This window comes from Ovis aries, chromosome 4 (genome assembly GCF_016772045.2).
Source record: "Ovis aries strain OAR_USU_Benz2616 breed Rambouillet chromosome 4, ARS-UI_Ramb_v3.0, whole genome shotgun sequence".
Taxonomy (NCBI): Eukaryota; Metazoa; Chordata; class Mammalia; order Artiodactyla; family Bovidae; genus Ovis; species Ovis aries.
This window is the reverse complement of record NC_056057.1, coordinates 68,539,788-68,554,624: the sequence shown is the minus strand read 5'-3', so window position 1 is coordinate 68,554,624 and position 14,837 is coordinate 68,539,788.

Here is a 14,837-nt window from a genome sequence, read left to right as displayed (position 1 = left end):
CAGTCGTGTCCAACTCTTTGCAACCCCATGAACCGCAGCATGCCAGGCTTCCCTGTCTATCACCAACTCCTGGAGTCCACCAAACCCATGTTCATTGAGTCGGTGATGCCATCCAACCATCTCATCCTCTGTTGTCCCCTTCTCCTCCTGCCCTCAATCTTTCCCAGCATCAGGGTCTTTTCAAATGAGTCAGCCCTTAGCATCAGGTGGCCAAAGTATTGGAGTTTCAGCTTCAATATCAGTCCTTAAGGTGTATTTATTGATTGATATATCCTTATTTATATTCCTAAAACAGTGTATTATTTTTGATTATTTTAAGCCTTTCCTTAAACACCACAATTCTTGACCTTTATTTTTCACTCACTATGATGTTTTTGTTGCTGCTGCTAAGTCACTTCAGTCGTGTCCGACTCTGTGTGACCCCATAGACGGCAGCCCACCAGGCTCCCCCGTCCCTGGGAATCTCCAGGCAAGAACACTGGAGTGGGTTGCCATTTCCTTCTCCAATGCATGAAAGTGAAAAGTGAAAAGTCAAAGTGAAGTTGCTCAGTCGTGTCCGACTCTTAGCGACCCCATGGACTGCAGCTCACCAGGCTCCTCCGTCCATGGGATTTTCCAGGCAAGAGTACTGGAGTGGGTTGCCGTTGCCTTCTCCATTGACATTTTTGAGATTCAACCAAATAAAAATGTGTATCTTTTGTTCATTCATTTTCTATACTGAATGGTATCTCATAAAAAAATATTCCCCAAATTATCTATTTTACAGTTTGTGGATGTGAGAGCTAGCTCCAGCTGGATTTTTATTTGTTTGTTTGTCAACAATGCTGCTGTAACCATGTTTTTAGATAGCTCCCTTTCTAAGCACGTAGAAGGAAGAATTACGCTTCCTGACCCCTCGTGGTTGGGTGAGTTCAGTAACTTTTACTGAGCAATGAATTGTGAAAAGATGTGTGCCTCTTCCAGGCTGGAGCAATTAATTGCTAATGCAGATACCTCCCTGAGGTATTCAGGAAGTGACTGCTGTGTGACCTTGGGAACATGAGTGACTATGATGGATATGTCTCCCAATTGACCTACAATGGATAGCTAGTGTGTGTGAGATATAAAATTTTGTTAGTATAAGATTCTTGAGTGTTGGCAGCAACAGTCTAACCCAGCCTATCATGATGTAGCAAATTCATTGTGGTTTTAATTTGCATTTTCCTGCTTACATGATGAGGCTAAACATCTTCTGGTATTTTGTTGGCCAGTTTTTGGCCTTTCATAAATGTCTGTTTATGGCTTTTCTATTTTTCAATTGATTTGTCTTTCTTTTATTGATTGATAGGAGTTCTTAAAACATTTTGGATTATCTTTTTGTTGGTTTTCTTTCAAATTTATTACCACAATTTATGGGTTTTCTTTTAATCCTATTGTTCTTAAAAAAAAAAAAAGAGTATTTTATTTTAGAAAATTTTCAACATATACAAAACTGGAGAAATTAGTGTAATAAACCCCCATGAAGCCGTAATTCAGGTTTGTTATTGACTCAAGGCCAATATTGCTTCATCAGTAATTGTTACTTGTTCCCTTCACTGGTGGATTATTCTGAAGAAAATTCCAGACATCATATAACTTCATCTGTGTATCTCTGAAGAGAAAGATCTCTTTTCTATTTGTAGACTCAGCTTTGTGTGAACTCTGTTCCCATCTCCCAGCCTGCAGAGGCTTAAGGCATTTCCTCCTTCCCCTCAGACCAAAGTGGTGGGCTTCTGAGGAGCATTTGTGTTTCAGGCAACCAGGTGAATTTCATCATCCTTTCCATTATATTGTGCTAAAAGCACCAGAACTAATTTAGTTTAGTATATACTCGTGTTGCCTGGGGAGAAGGTGATGGTACCCCACTCCAGTACTCTTGCCTGGAAAATCCCATGGATGGAGGAGCCTGATAGGCTCCAATCCATGGGGTCGCACAGAGTAGAACACGACCAAAGCGACTTAGCAGCAGCAGCATGTTGCTTGAATATTTACTAGTAGGTGTGTTTTATGCTTGTATGTTTTTCACATGTGTATGTGTTTACCACTGTTTTAACCAATCAGCTTCTAGAATGCCTGAACTGTTCCTGTTTGCCTTGTTTAAAATAATGCCCAGTCCAATGTGATTCAGAATTAAATATAGAATAAATTATATTTGGTAAAAGTAGACATCCTAGTAATTGTTAGGATATCATGAGGAAAATGAACTCAAGTAATAGTTTTATTTTCACTGATTATTCTAATAGGTATAAGAAGAAATTTATTTCACATGGAACAAAATGTGGGATTTTCCATTCTACTCATTTCAGTTTTCATTTTTTCCACACCTATTCTAGGTAGTCTATGTATTGTATCTTCAGGGCTGTTGCTTTTTAAAAGAGGTGTGTGTGTGTTGTTAGGGACCAAACAACGGGCTCTAGGACCTGAGTCATGTTTACCAGAAAGACAGGACATGCGCTCATCCTGCCTGGCCAATCATGTAATGCCAGCTACTCCGGTAACTGAGACAAAGAACTGCCTGTATATAAGCCGCCATACTCCTTTGCTCGGGGCTCTAGTCGGATTCCACTGTGCTGGATGAGACTTGGGCCCTAGCGTGCTAGAAGTAAACTCCCTTCCTGCCTTTGCATTACTGTGGTGGACTTGCTCTCTCGGTCGCTTTGGAGATACGGGCTCGGTGCATAACATTTGGGGGCTCGTCCGGGATCTCCGTCCCACTGGGGAGGACAACTCTCCTGGTAGAAGGGAGTAACCTCGTTAGGAGATAAGAGCTCTGAGCACTGGTGCTAATGTTGCAGAAGCCCAGATTAAGTCCGGGGCCCAGTATCGTACTGGGGAGGCATCTGGGTGTAAAGTGCAGAGGCAAGTCCAGCATAAGGCCGAGGCCCAGTATCGTGCTGGGGAGGCGGCTGACTCTGGTTACTAGATTAAGTCCGGCGTAAGGCCGAGGCCCGGTATCGTGCTGGGGAGGCGGCTGGCTTTGTGAACACCCTGCAGGTAAGACTGAGTGCATTGTTGGTGGCCACCTTGCGTTTGTTATCTGTTTGTCTATTTGTGGTGTCTGTGTTGCTCTGTTGGCTCCCAGTGTACTTTTCTGTGATCATGGGACAAACAACTTCTACTCCTTTATCTCTTATGATTAACCATTTCTCTGATTTCAAGTCTAGAGCTCAGAATCTTTCGTTACTGGTGAAGAAGAGCAAACTGGTGACTTTCTGTTCCACCGAGTGGCCCACCTTTGACATCGGATGGCCACAAGAGGGAACCTTCAATCCCCAAATTATCCAGGCAGTTAAAGAGAGGGTGCTTACTTCTAGTCCTGCCGGGCACCCAGATCAGACTCCCTACATTCTGGTCTGGCAGGATCTAGTGAGAAACCAGCCAGAATGGCTTAAACCCTTTGTTCTCACTCCTTCTAAACTTCCTAAACCTCCCCGTCCCTCTTCCCCAACTCCAACCTCGCCAAGCCTGCAGGTGCTAGTCATGAAGGCTTCTGAAAAAAAAGAAGGAAAAAAGGATGAAAATCGACCAAAGCTGGTCTTCCAGGAATCTTCTCTGTATCCTAATCTGATAGATCTGGAGACTGAATTGTTCCCACCCCCGTATGCGGATCCACATCCACCCTTGCTTCCACAGGTTCCACAGGTTTCATCGGGAGAAGCCAGGAGGAGAACCGAGCCTTCAGCTCCTCACAGAGAAGGGGGCCCCGCCCAGGGAACTCGGGGAAGAACACGGGAAATGGCCAGCATAGGGGAAGAAGAAGACCCAAAAGTCCCCTCCTCCACCGTTCACGCATTTCCAGGCCAGGCGGGGCCAGCCAGAGAGGGTGGAGAGCGGACATATCAGTATTGGCCCTTCTCCACTAGTGATTTGTACAATTGGAAAACCCAGACTCCCTCCTTCTCTGAAAAACCTCAGGGTCTTATTGATCTTTTAGAGTCCATCCTTTTTACTCACAATCCCACTTGGGATGATTGTCAGCAACTGTTACAGGTGCTTTTCACTACAGAGGAGCGTGAGCAGATCCTGTCAGAAGCTCGGAAGAATGCCAGGGGTGGATGGGAGGCCCACAATACAGCCTAACCTCATTGAGGAGGGGTTCCCCTTGGTGCGACCCAACTGGGACTTCGAACGCGCTGAAGGTAGGGAGCGTCTCCGAGTGTACCGCCAGACTCTTATAGCCGGCCTTAGAGCGGCCGCCAGGAAGCCAACTAATTTGGCCAAAATAAATTCAGTGAGGCAAGAGCCAAATGAGAGCCGAGCAGCCTTCCTTGAGAGGATAATGGAAGCTTTTAGACAGTATACCCCTATGGACCCACAGGCAGATGAGTCACGAGCGGCAGTTATGTTAGCATTTGTAAATCAAGCAGCCCCCGATATTAAAAAAAAGTTACAAAAGATAGAGAGGTTAAGTGAACAATCCTTGCAAGATCTAGTGAGGGCAGCCGAGAGAGTTTTTAATCATAGATAGACCCCAGAAGAGAGAGAGGACTGCATTAGAAGAAAAGAAATAAAATTTAGAGCTGCAGAAAACCGTAAAAATAAAAAAGAGCTGGCCCAGATATTTTTTGCTGGGGTTAAAAACAAAAACAGGTTCCAAAAAGGAAAAAAACTGGACTCAAAAACTGAAAAAAAAATGACAAGGCGTAAGCTTGAGAAAAACCAATGCGTGTTTTGTAAAGAGTTTGGACATTGGAAAGATAAATGCCCCAAGAAAAATCTAAAAGAGGGGCCCAAGAACCCCAAGAATGAGACTCCCTCTCCAGACAGTCATATCCTCTACACGAGTGAGGATAGCGACTAGGGGGGTCACGGCTCGAAGCCCCTCCCCTAGTCCTGGGTAACTATAAATGTGGAGGGGAAACCGGTTGGCTTCATGGTGGACACGGGAGCCCAATACTCAGTCTTAAACCAAAAAGATGGACCCATGTCTAAAAAAAGTAGCTGGGTGCAGGGAGCAACCGGGACTAAACGATATGGATGGACTACAAAACGGCATGTGAACTTGGGGACCCACCAAGTGACCCATTCTTTTCTGGTGATACCTGAGTGTCCAGCGCCCTTGTTGGGAAGGGATTTACTGTCTAGAGTGAATGCCCAAATTCATTTCGACCACAGACAAGTGTCGGTTTTAGATGGGACCGGGCATCCACTTCAGGTCCTGTCTCTGGCATTAAAAGATGAATACAGACTCTACTTGCCAGAGGCCCCAGCGACAATAAGCCCCGAAGTACAACCATGGGTTCAAAGATACCCTCAGGCCTGGGCTGAAACAGCAGGAACGGGACTGGCCAAACAGAGGCCCCCTATCACTGTGAAACTGAAAGCCAGTGCTTCCCCAGTGAGGGTACGGCAGTGTCCCATGAGTCAAGAGGCTCGACAAGGAATTACTCCTCATATACAACACCTCATAGACGCTGGGGTCCTGAAAAGGTGCTGGTCCCCACGGAACACTCCCCTGTTGCCTGTGAAAAAGCCTGGGGGAACTGATTTTAGACCGGTTCAAGATCTACGAGAAGTCAACAAACGGGTGAGTGATATTCATCCTACGGTTCCTAACCCTTATACATTGCTAAGCAACTTGCCTCCAAACTACATTTGGTACACTGTTTTAGATTTAAAAGATGCCTTTTTCAGTTTGCCTCTTGCCCCCGCAAGCCAAGAGATCTTTGCCTTCGAATGGCAGGAAGACGGTGGTCAGACCCCTGTGCAGCTGACATGGACTCGCTTACCACAGGGTTTCAAAAACTCGCCCACGTTATTTAATGAGGCCCTGGACGAAGACCTCCGTGAGTATCGGGTTGAACACCCTACCATTGTTTTATTACAATATGTTGATGACCTTATGCTGGCAGCGGCTACAGAAAAAGAGTGCCAAGAGGCAACAGGTGACCTTCTCCAAACCTTGGGGACTTTAGGTTACAGGGCCAGTGCCAAAAAGGCCCAGATTGCCAAGCAAGAGGTTACATACCTCGGTTATAAGATAAAACAGGGCCAGAGGTGGCTAACACAGGCTATGAAAGAAACCATCCTCCAGATCCCTAAGCCGGCTAACCCTAGACAAGTGAGAAAATTTCTGGGGACTGTGGGATATTGCTGGTTATGGATCTTGGGGTTTGCAGAAAAGGCCAGGCCCCTATATGAAGGGACCAAAGAAAACAAGGACTGGAAATGGACTGATGCAATAAAAGAGGCCTTTCAAGAGCTCAGGCGAGCCTTGCTAGAAGCTCCTGCCCTTGCCCTCCCTGATCCATCTAAGCCTTTCCAATTATTTGTAGATGAAAAGTGGGGGATAGGAAAAGGGGTACTAACACAGAGATGGGGACCATGGAAGCGACCTGTAGCTTACCTTTCCAAGAGACTGGACCCAGAGGCAGCTGGATGGCCACCTTGCCTCCGTATCATCGCGGCCACTGCGCTCTTAGTCCACGATGCTGATAAACTGACTTATGGACAGAGACTCTTGGTCTACACTCCTCATGCCATAGACAGAGTTTTAAAGCAACCCCCAGGTAAATGGATTTCTAATGCCCGTTTGACGCCCTACCAGGCCTTGCTACTTGACACCCCACGGATTCATTTCCAAACGCCCTGCACTCTAAATCCGGCCACTCTTTTGCCCAATCTGGAGAAAAATAGCCCCCTCCATGATTGTGATGAGATACTGGCTGGGGTAACAGCAATACAAAAAGACTTAACCGATACTCCACTGGATAACAGTGAGCTAAAATGGTTCACAGATGGCAGCAGTTATGTGAAAGATGGACAGAGACGGGCGGGAGCCACAGTAGTAGATGACTCTGGACAGACGATATGGGCAGAGGCCCTTCCCCTGGATACCTCAGCACAAAAGGCAGAGTTAATTGCCCTAATTCAAGCATTAGAGAGAGCCAAAGGAAAAAGAATTACTATTTTCACTGACAGTCGCTATGCTTTTGGCACGGTACACATCCAGGGCCCGATATATCAGGAACGGGGGTTTTTGACAGCTGAAGGAAAAAAAATAAAAAACTTGCCTGAAATCCGTAGACTTTTAGAGGCTGTACAGATGCCTCGGGCTGTGTCAATAGTACACATACCTGGACATCAGAAGGGTGACAGCCCCACAGCACGAGGGAATCGTGCCGAAGACCTGGCAGCTCGAAAAGTAGCTGATGAAGATTTCATCACCCCTGTGTTGGCGATCGGACTTCTACCTCCAGGTATGCGAACTCTGCCCCCAACTCCTGAGTAGTCATCCACAGACTTTGCTTGGATCCAAAAACACAACAACCTTCAAAAAGATAAAGATGGATGGTACCGAGACTCAGACGGCTACTTGATACTCCCTGCTCAGTTGGGACAGCAACTATGTGAGCATTTACACTTGTCTACTCATCTGGGGGAAAAGAAGACTCTGATGCTCTTTCAAACTGCATGCCTGCGATTTCCCCAGCACCAGACAACTGTAAAGAACATAGTGCATGCTTGTAAGGCGTGTCAACAGATGAGGCCAGGAAAAGGACAACATGCAGGACTGAGGTATCGGGGAAAAGGACCAGGGCAACACTGGGAAATAGATTTCACCGAGGTAAGGCCAGACAAGTATGGTTACCGGTACTTGTTAGTGTTGGTGGATACCTTCTCAGGGTGGGTGGAGGCTTTTCCTACAAAGGGAAAAACCGCGATGATAGTGGCAAAAAGGATTAAAAAAAAAATAGTTCCCAGGTTTGGCCTGCCAGTGACCATCGGCTCTGATAATGGACCTGCTTTTGTGAGTCAAATAGTTCAGAGCCTTGCCCTAGCCCTGGGGACTAAATGGAAGTTACATTGTGAATACAGTCCACAGAGCTCAGGGCAAGTAAAAAGAATAAATTGGACCCTAAAAGAAACTTTAACTAAATTGGCTATAGAGACTGGCGGGGACTGGGTGACCCTCCTTCTCTTCGCCCTCTTCTGTGCGCGTAATACTCCTTATCAACTTAATCTGACCCCATTTGAAATTCTGTATGGGAGACCTCCCCCTGTATGTCCAATATTTGAAGGAAAGAAACTACCGCCTCCCACGTTGGGGCAATTCCAAGAGGCCTTGATGGCCTTAAGCAAGATGCACTCTCGTGTCTGGAAACTGCTCCGGGAAATACATGTGGGTCAAAATAAGGGAACTATTCCCTCACATGACATTGGCCCAGGAGATTGGGTATGGGTCAAAAGGCACCAAACCAAGGCACTAGAACCCAAATGGAAGGGTCCTTATGTTGTTCTTCTTACCACCCCAATGGCCCTAAAGGTCGACGGTATTGGGCCTTGGGTGCATTGCAACCACGTACGCCCAGCTACTTCAGCAGAGCAGGAAGACGCTAAAAAATAATGGAAAGCGTCTCTGCACCCATCCAACCCCCTGAGGCTGAAGCTCCGGCATTGTTGACAGGACCAAGACAACTCGTCTGGACCATCTTATGGATGACCATGTTACTCTGCTCCAAAGCTGCCAGTGTGAACCTGCACCAACCCATCAGAATCACCTGGAAACTGCAAAATGGACTAACACGTGAGATGCTTAACTCCACCACTGCAATACATCCACCAAATATTTGGTGGCCAGACTTATACTTTGACCTTAAGCTGGTGGTGAATGTACCCTGGAAGAGGGGCAAGCTCCAGAATCATGCATTCTGGGCATGTCCAGGTGCGCCCAGGTATAGCTGGAAGATCTGTGGGGGGATACAGGACTCTTATTGTAAATCTTGGGACTGCGTAACTTCCAGTGATGGGTCGGAGACTCCAGGGTATAGACGGTGGGATGTAGGAAATCGGGACTTGCTTAACTTCTCATTTATAGGACCCGTACCTCCGTATTCCGATTGGGAAAAGGATCATAACTTTGCCCAGGTAAAAATAAGGTTTAACATTGACAAAACAAAACAAAAAAAGGCCTGGGTCAACGGGATATCATGGGGGCTTCAGACCAGAACTGACGGGTTCCCATACTGGGAGTATTATAATGGGATCATTGTTGTGGGTCAAGTTTTAGAACCGGTACAAATGTATAGTATCGGTCCAAACCCCGTTGAACAGGTCCATGCAACTCTCTACCCGACAACCTCCCTACCTACATCCCAGGGACCAACAAAAGACCCAGAGGCGGGCCCCCTTGCTAAACTCAGACAAACAGATCCACTATGGAAATTAGTAAATTAAACCAAACCCATCCTGAGGCAACTAAATCCTGTTGGTTATGTTACAACTTAATTCCCCCTTATTAAGAGGCAGTAGGCCTCAACGCCTCTTACGACCTGGCCAACGGCACTGATCCTCCTCAATGTCAATGGGGAGACCAAAAAGTAGGCCTTACAATGAGAGAGGTATGGGGAAAAGGGTTATGTATGGGCAAGGTATTATCAAAGAGGTCTCCACTGTGTGCGCATGTCGTTGAGCCTACGGACTTGCCCATAGCCAGGTGGCTAATACCACGGATGGGAGGATGGTGGGTCTGTTCACACACGGGGCTGACTCCATGCTTACACAGCTCAATCTTTGATCCCAAAGAAAAATTCTGTGTTATGGTAGCAGTCGTGCCAAAGATTCTGTACCGACCAGAAGAAATAATGTATGATTACTGGGCCCAAAAATTGACCCTAAATCCTCAAGAAAGAACTTACAAAGTCAAGAGGGAACCTCTTACTGCCATAACCATAGCAACTATGTTCGGTCTTGGAATAGCCAGGGCCGGAACAGGAATAACAGCTTTGTCCCTGCAAAGCCAAGGATTTAACTCCCTGAGAGCGGCCATAGATGAGGACATCACCCATATAGAGCAATCTATTAGTCACTTAAAATCGCCTTTAGCTTCCCTATCTGAAGTAGTTCTGCAAAACAAAAGAGGATTAGATCTGCTCTTTCTGCAACAGGGGGGACTCTGTGCTGCCCTAGGAGAAGAGTGTTGTTTTTATGCTGATCACACAAGAATAGTTAGAAAATCTATGGCCAAAGTAAGAGAGGGACTAGCCCAACGTAAACAAGAACGTGAGGCTTAACAAGGATGGTTTGAGTCTTGGTTTCAATAATCCCCTTGGTTGACCACCCTAATCTCCACCTTGCTGGGACCCCTGCTAGTACTTCTACTGATGCTTACCTTTGGCCCATGTATTATCAATAGACTTGTAGCCTTTGTAAAGGAACGCATAAATACAGTGCAGCTGTTTGTGCTTCGGCAACAATATCAAACTGTGTCTCAGGACCGAGAGGAAGATTCCTCTATATGATCTAAGGACAGGGGGGAATGTTAAGGACCAAACGACGGGTTCTAGGACCTGAGTCATGTTTACCAGAAAGAGACAGGACATGCACTCATCCTGCCTGGCCAATCATGTAACGCCAGCTACTCCTGTAACTGAGACAAAGAACTGCCTGTATATAAGCCGCCATACTCCTTTGTTCAGGGCTGTAGTCAGATTCCACTGTGCTGGATGAGACTTGGGCCCTAGCGTGCTAGAAATAAACTCCCTTCCTGCCTTTGCATTACTGTGGTGGACTTGCTCTCTCGGTCGGTTCGGAGATACGGGCTCGGTGCATAACGTGTGTGTGTGCGTGTGTGTGTGTGTGTGTGTGTGTGTGTGTGTGTGTGTGTGTGTGTATGCATACTCGATAGTGTCTTGACTCCTTGCGACCAGGACTCTAGCCTGCTAAGCTCCTCTGTCTGTGGGATTTCCCCCACTAACTCCTCCAGGGGATCTTCCTGTGGCTCCTGCCTTGCAGGCAGATTCTTAACCCGCTGGACTTAACTGAAAATATGTGGTCCTACTATGGATAAAGGCACTATACTGATATTACCATTCAAGAAGAATCTAGAAAGAGCATTCTATCATTCGAACTTTTCCAATGTATCATCTAATCAAGTTGTTTCTTCTCAGTTATTCATACACAGTGTACTTTGTCTCCAGAGTTTAACAATTCCATTTGCATACCTCTCAAAAATAATGATTTAATAGTTATTTTATGCAGCACTCCATTAGTGATTTCTGTCTATATTTTTAAATAAATGTCCAAATACAATGATTTTCTGTTAATGAAAAATTAAATACAACTATTTTATTGCTATTATATTATCTTTCAGTGTAAAAAGGAGGAAGAGCAGATTAAGTAGCTAACAGTATATCAAAGAGTAACTGAAAAGACCAGCACAGGATCACTGACTTTTCCTGCCTTTTCTCCTTTGGTTTCTGCCAGTTTGTGTCCTTTGTAGGGCCGTCATTGCAATGCTGTCTCTTTTCCTCGGAGCTTGCTTGATACCTTTGATCCAAAAATGCCCCTCCTTCCCCTCTGACTGCTACTTGTACAGTTGGCCTGCCTATGGCTCTCCTTACCTTTATTCCACGGTCATCTGTCAGGGTTAAGAATTGTGCATCCCTTTGATCCTTGTATTTGACCTTCTTGATTAACCCAGTTCTCCCAGACTTCCGGCTGAAGCCCGTGGTCTGGAATTGTGCTTTAAGGAGTCTCACAGAGAAGAGGGACTTCCCTGAGCTCTGGTTCTGATGTGCTTTCTTGGCCATCTTATGTTTAGCAATTGATGGCTAATGATACTAACGAAACCTGTCCTTTGTTTTAATAGCTGACAAATTTCCTTCCAATCTTCATTACTAGAGCAACTCTAGGGAACAAAGAATCTTTAAGTGCAAGATTTTAATATGCCTTCTGTATTAGTCAGAGTTATCCCAAGAAACAGAACCAATAGGATGTGTGCGTGTATGTGTGTGTGTTGCTCTCTGGGAGAAAAGCTATGACATACCTAGACAGCATATTAAAAAGCAGAGACATCACTTTGCTGACAAAGGTCCCTATAGTTAAAGCTATGATTTTTCCAGTAGTCCTTTATGGATGTGAGAGTTGGGACATAAAGAAGGCTGAGCGTCGAATAATTGATAGTTTTGAACTGTGGTGTTAGAGAAGGCTGCTGAGAGTCCCTTGGACTGCAAGGAGATCAAACTAGTCAGTCCTAAAGGAAATCGACCCTGAAAGCAGGAGGAGAAGGGGACGACAGAGAATGAGATGGTTTGATGGCATCACCGACTCAATGGATATGAGTTTGATCAAACTCCAAGAGATGATGAAGGACAGGGAAGACTGGTATGCTGCAGTCCATGGGGTCACACAGAGTCAGATACGACTGAACGACTGAAAAACAACATGCTCTCTCTCTATACACACACACACACACACACACACACACACAGGAAAGAAATTTATTATGAGAAATAAATGAGAACTGGATCATACCATTATGGAGGCTGAGAAGCCCCACAAGCTGCCCTCAGCAAGCTGGAGATCCCAGAAAGCTGGTGGTGTAACTTAAGTCAAGTCCAAAGGCCTGGGAACCAGTGAAGCCAACTGTAAATCCCAATCCAAAGTCAGGAGGTGAGATGTGCTCTAGTTCAAGCAGTGAGGCAGGAAAAAAAGGGGCAAATTCCTCCTTCCTCCACCTTTTGTTCTATTCAGACCCTTAACCCATTGAATGATGCCTAATTACATTGGGGAGGGCAAGCTACTTTCCTGAGTCCACCAGTTCAAATGCTAATCTCATTTGGAAACACCTCACAGGCAGAGCCAAAAACAATGTATAATCTGGGCATCCAATGGCCCACTCAAATTGATGCATAAAATTAAACAGCACACCTTACTTCATGCCAATGTTTCTTTTATCTGCATCCCTAATAAAACATTTGTTCTATTTGATCCCAGAGGTTTGCCCTTTCTTTTATTAACTTGGATCCTGTGTTAGTCCCCCCATCCCCCACATTGTTCATATTTTCTCCAATGGTTGATCTGATGGCTCATTTAAGTAACTTGTATCTGTCCCTACTTTATAATGGCTTTTGCATATCTAGTGAATATTTTTAAGAATGACCGATCATTACATGACAAATGTATGTCTTCTAGTATCTTTGTTCCCAAGCTCCATGGAATCCTTCTGACTTTCTATAATACCTAACCTCCAGGCAAAAACAACTTACAGTGCCCTGTAACTCGGCAGATCCATTTCTCTGATGGATACCAACTCACGTTTCTCTTATTAAAAGTGACTGTTTACAGCTGTGTCAATCAAGATGAAAGGGGCTGAACATAATGAACTGCCAGCTCAGTTCCCAGTTCTGACTTGATTGCAAAGCCCTGATGCTACTTACATATGCATTACTCCTTAACAGGAAATAACGGGCGCTGACAGCACCTTATAAGCGTCCCACCGCATTCTTTCTGCCACACTCCCAGAAATGAAAAAGTCCTTAGGAGCACCCAGGGGGTTTCACAGGTCTGTAAGAACAACCTGTTAATTGGGCTTGGTTATTCTGTGGGGATATCATCCAACATAATATGTAGGTAATGGAATAACTTACAGCATTAGCCAGAGGCTGAGCTTGCCAGAAAGAGCACCATGCCCTGAAATGAATTTACCCAGAATTCTCTTCAATTCGATCCTGAGGTTTTTATCAGAAGTCTTCTATATACAGAGTATAAGGTCAGAGACAAAATTTTAATATTTCTTTTATATGTGAGCAGGGAAGACAAGCTCTAAAATATAAGGAGATTCTATTTAATCAGATTCCACAAACTAAATATCTGCCAAGAGACAAACAGTTCAGAACATAGAACTCAATGCAGCCAAATCCAAGCATGTGAAATAATTAAGAAAACTTCCAGTGTGTCTCCAAACAATGCATGTTTGTTTTTCCATATAAGCACGTGCCAAAAAGGAATGGGCCTAATCTCAAGCCATTACCAACTTAGAATGCTAATGTTGTTGTTTAAAAGTAGCCATTCCCTGATTTGGAAAATATAAACATGGTTCCTTCTCTTACATGGCCTTTGTCTCTAGGGTATGTAGTGTGACAAATAGTAGGTTCTACAAAAAGTTCAGTTCAGTTCAGTCGCTCAGTCATGTCCAACTCTTTGCGACCCCATGAATCACAGCACGCCAGGTCTCCCTGTCCATCACCATCTCCCGGAGTTCACTCAGACTCACGTCCATCGAGTCAGTGATGCCATGCAGCCATCTCATCCTCTGTCGTCCCCTTCTCCCCCGGCCCCCAATCCTTCCCAGCATCAGAGTCTTTTCCAATGAGTCAACTCTTCGCATGAGGTGGCCAAAGTATTGGAGTTTCAGCTTTAGCATCAGTCCTTCCAAAGAACACCCAGGACTGATCTCCTTTAGAATGGACTGGTTGTATCTCCTTGAAGTCCAAGGGACTCTCAAGAGTCTTCTCCAACACCACAGTTCAAAAGCATCAATTCTTCAGCGCTCAGCTTTCTTCACAGTCCAACTGTCACATCCATACATGACTACTGGAAAAACCATATCCTTGACTAGACGTACCTTTGTTGGCCAAGTAATGTCTCTGCTTTTGAATATGCTATCTAGGTTGGTCATAACTTTCCTTCCAAGGAGTAAGCATCTTTTAATTTCATGGCTGCAATTACCATCTGCAGTGATTTTGGAGCCCCCAAAAATAAAGTCTGACACTGTATGCAGAGTGAAAAACCTAGCTAGAACCTTTTCCAGTCTTAGTTAAGGGTTTTTTTTTATTTTAGTTTTTCAGATACAGACATAATGGAGTGATAATTTAAGGGATACCAATGAAAGAATGGCCAGTCCAAAATGTTTTCTCCATATCTGTATCACAGTGCCTGAAATACACTATGCACTCTTGGGAGCTAGCGTACCTCCCAAATTGTAGTCTCTAATAGTTTTGATGCTGAAAACTCAACCTCTGTGCACTGGTACCAAACCAAATCTGAGAGACAAGAGTTTTCCATGAAGTAGTAAAGGATAGCTTTATCGCTTTTCC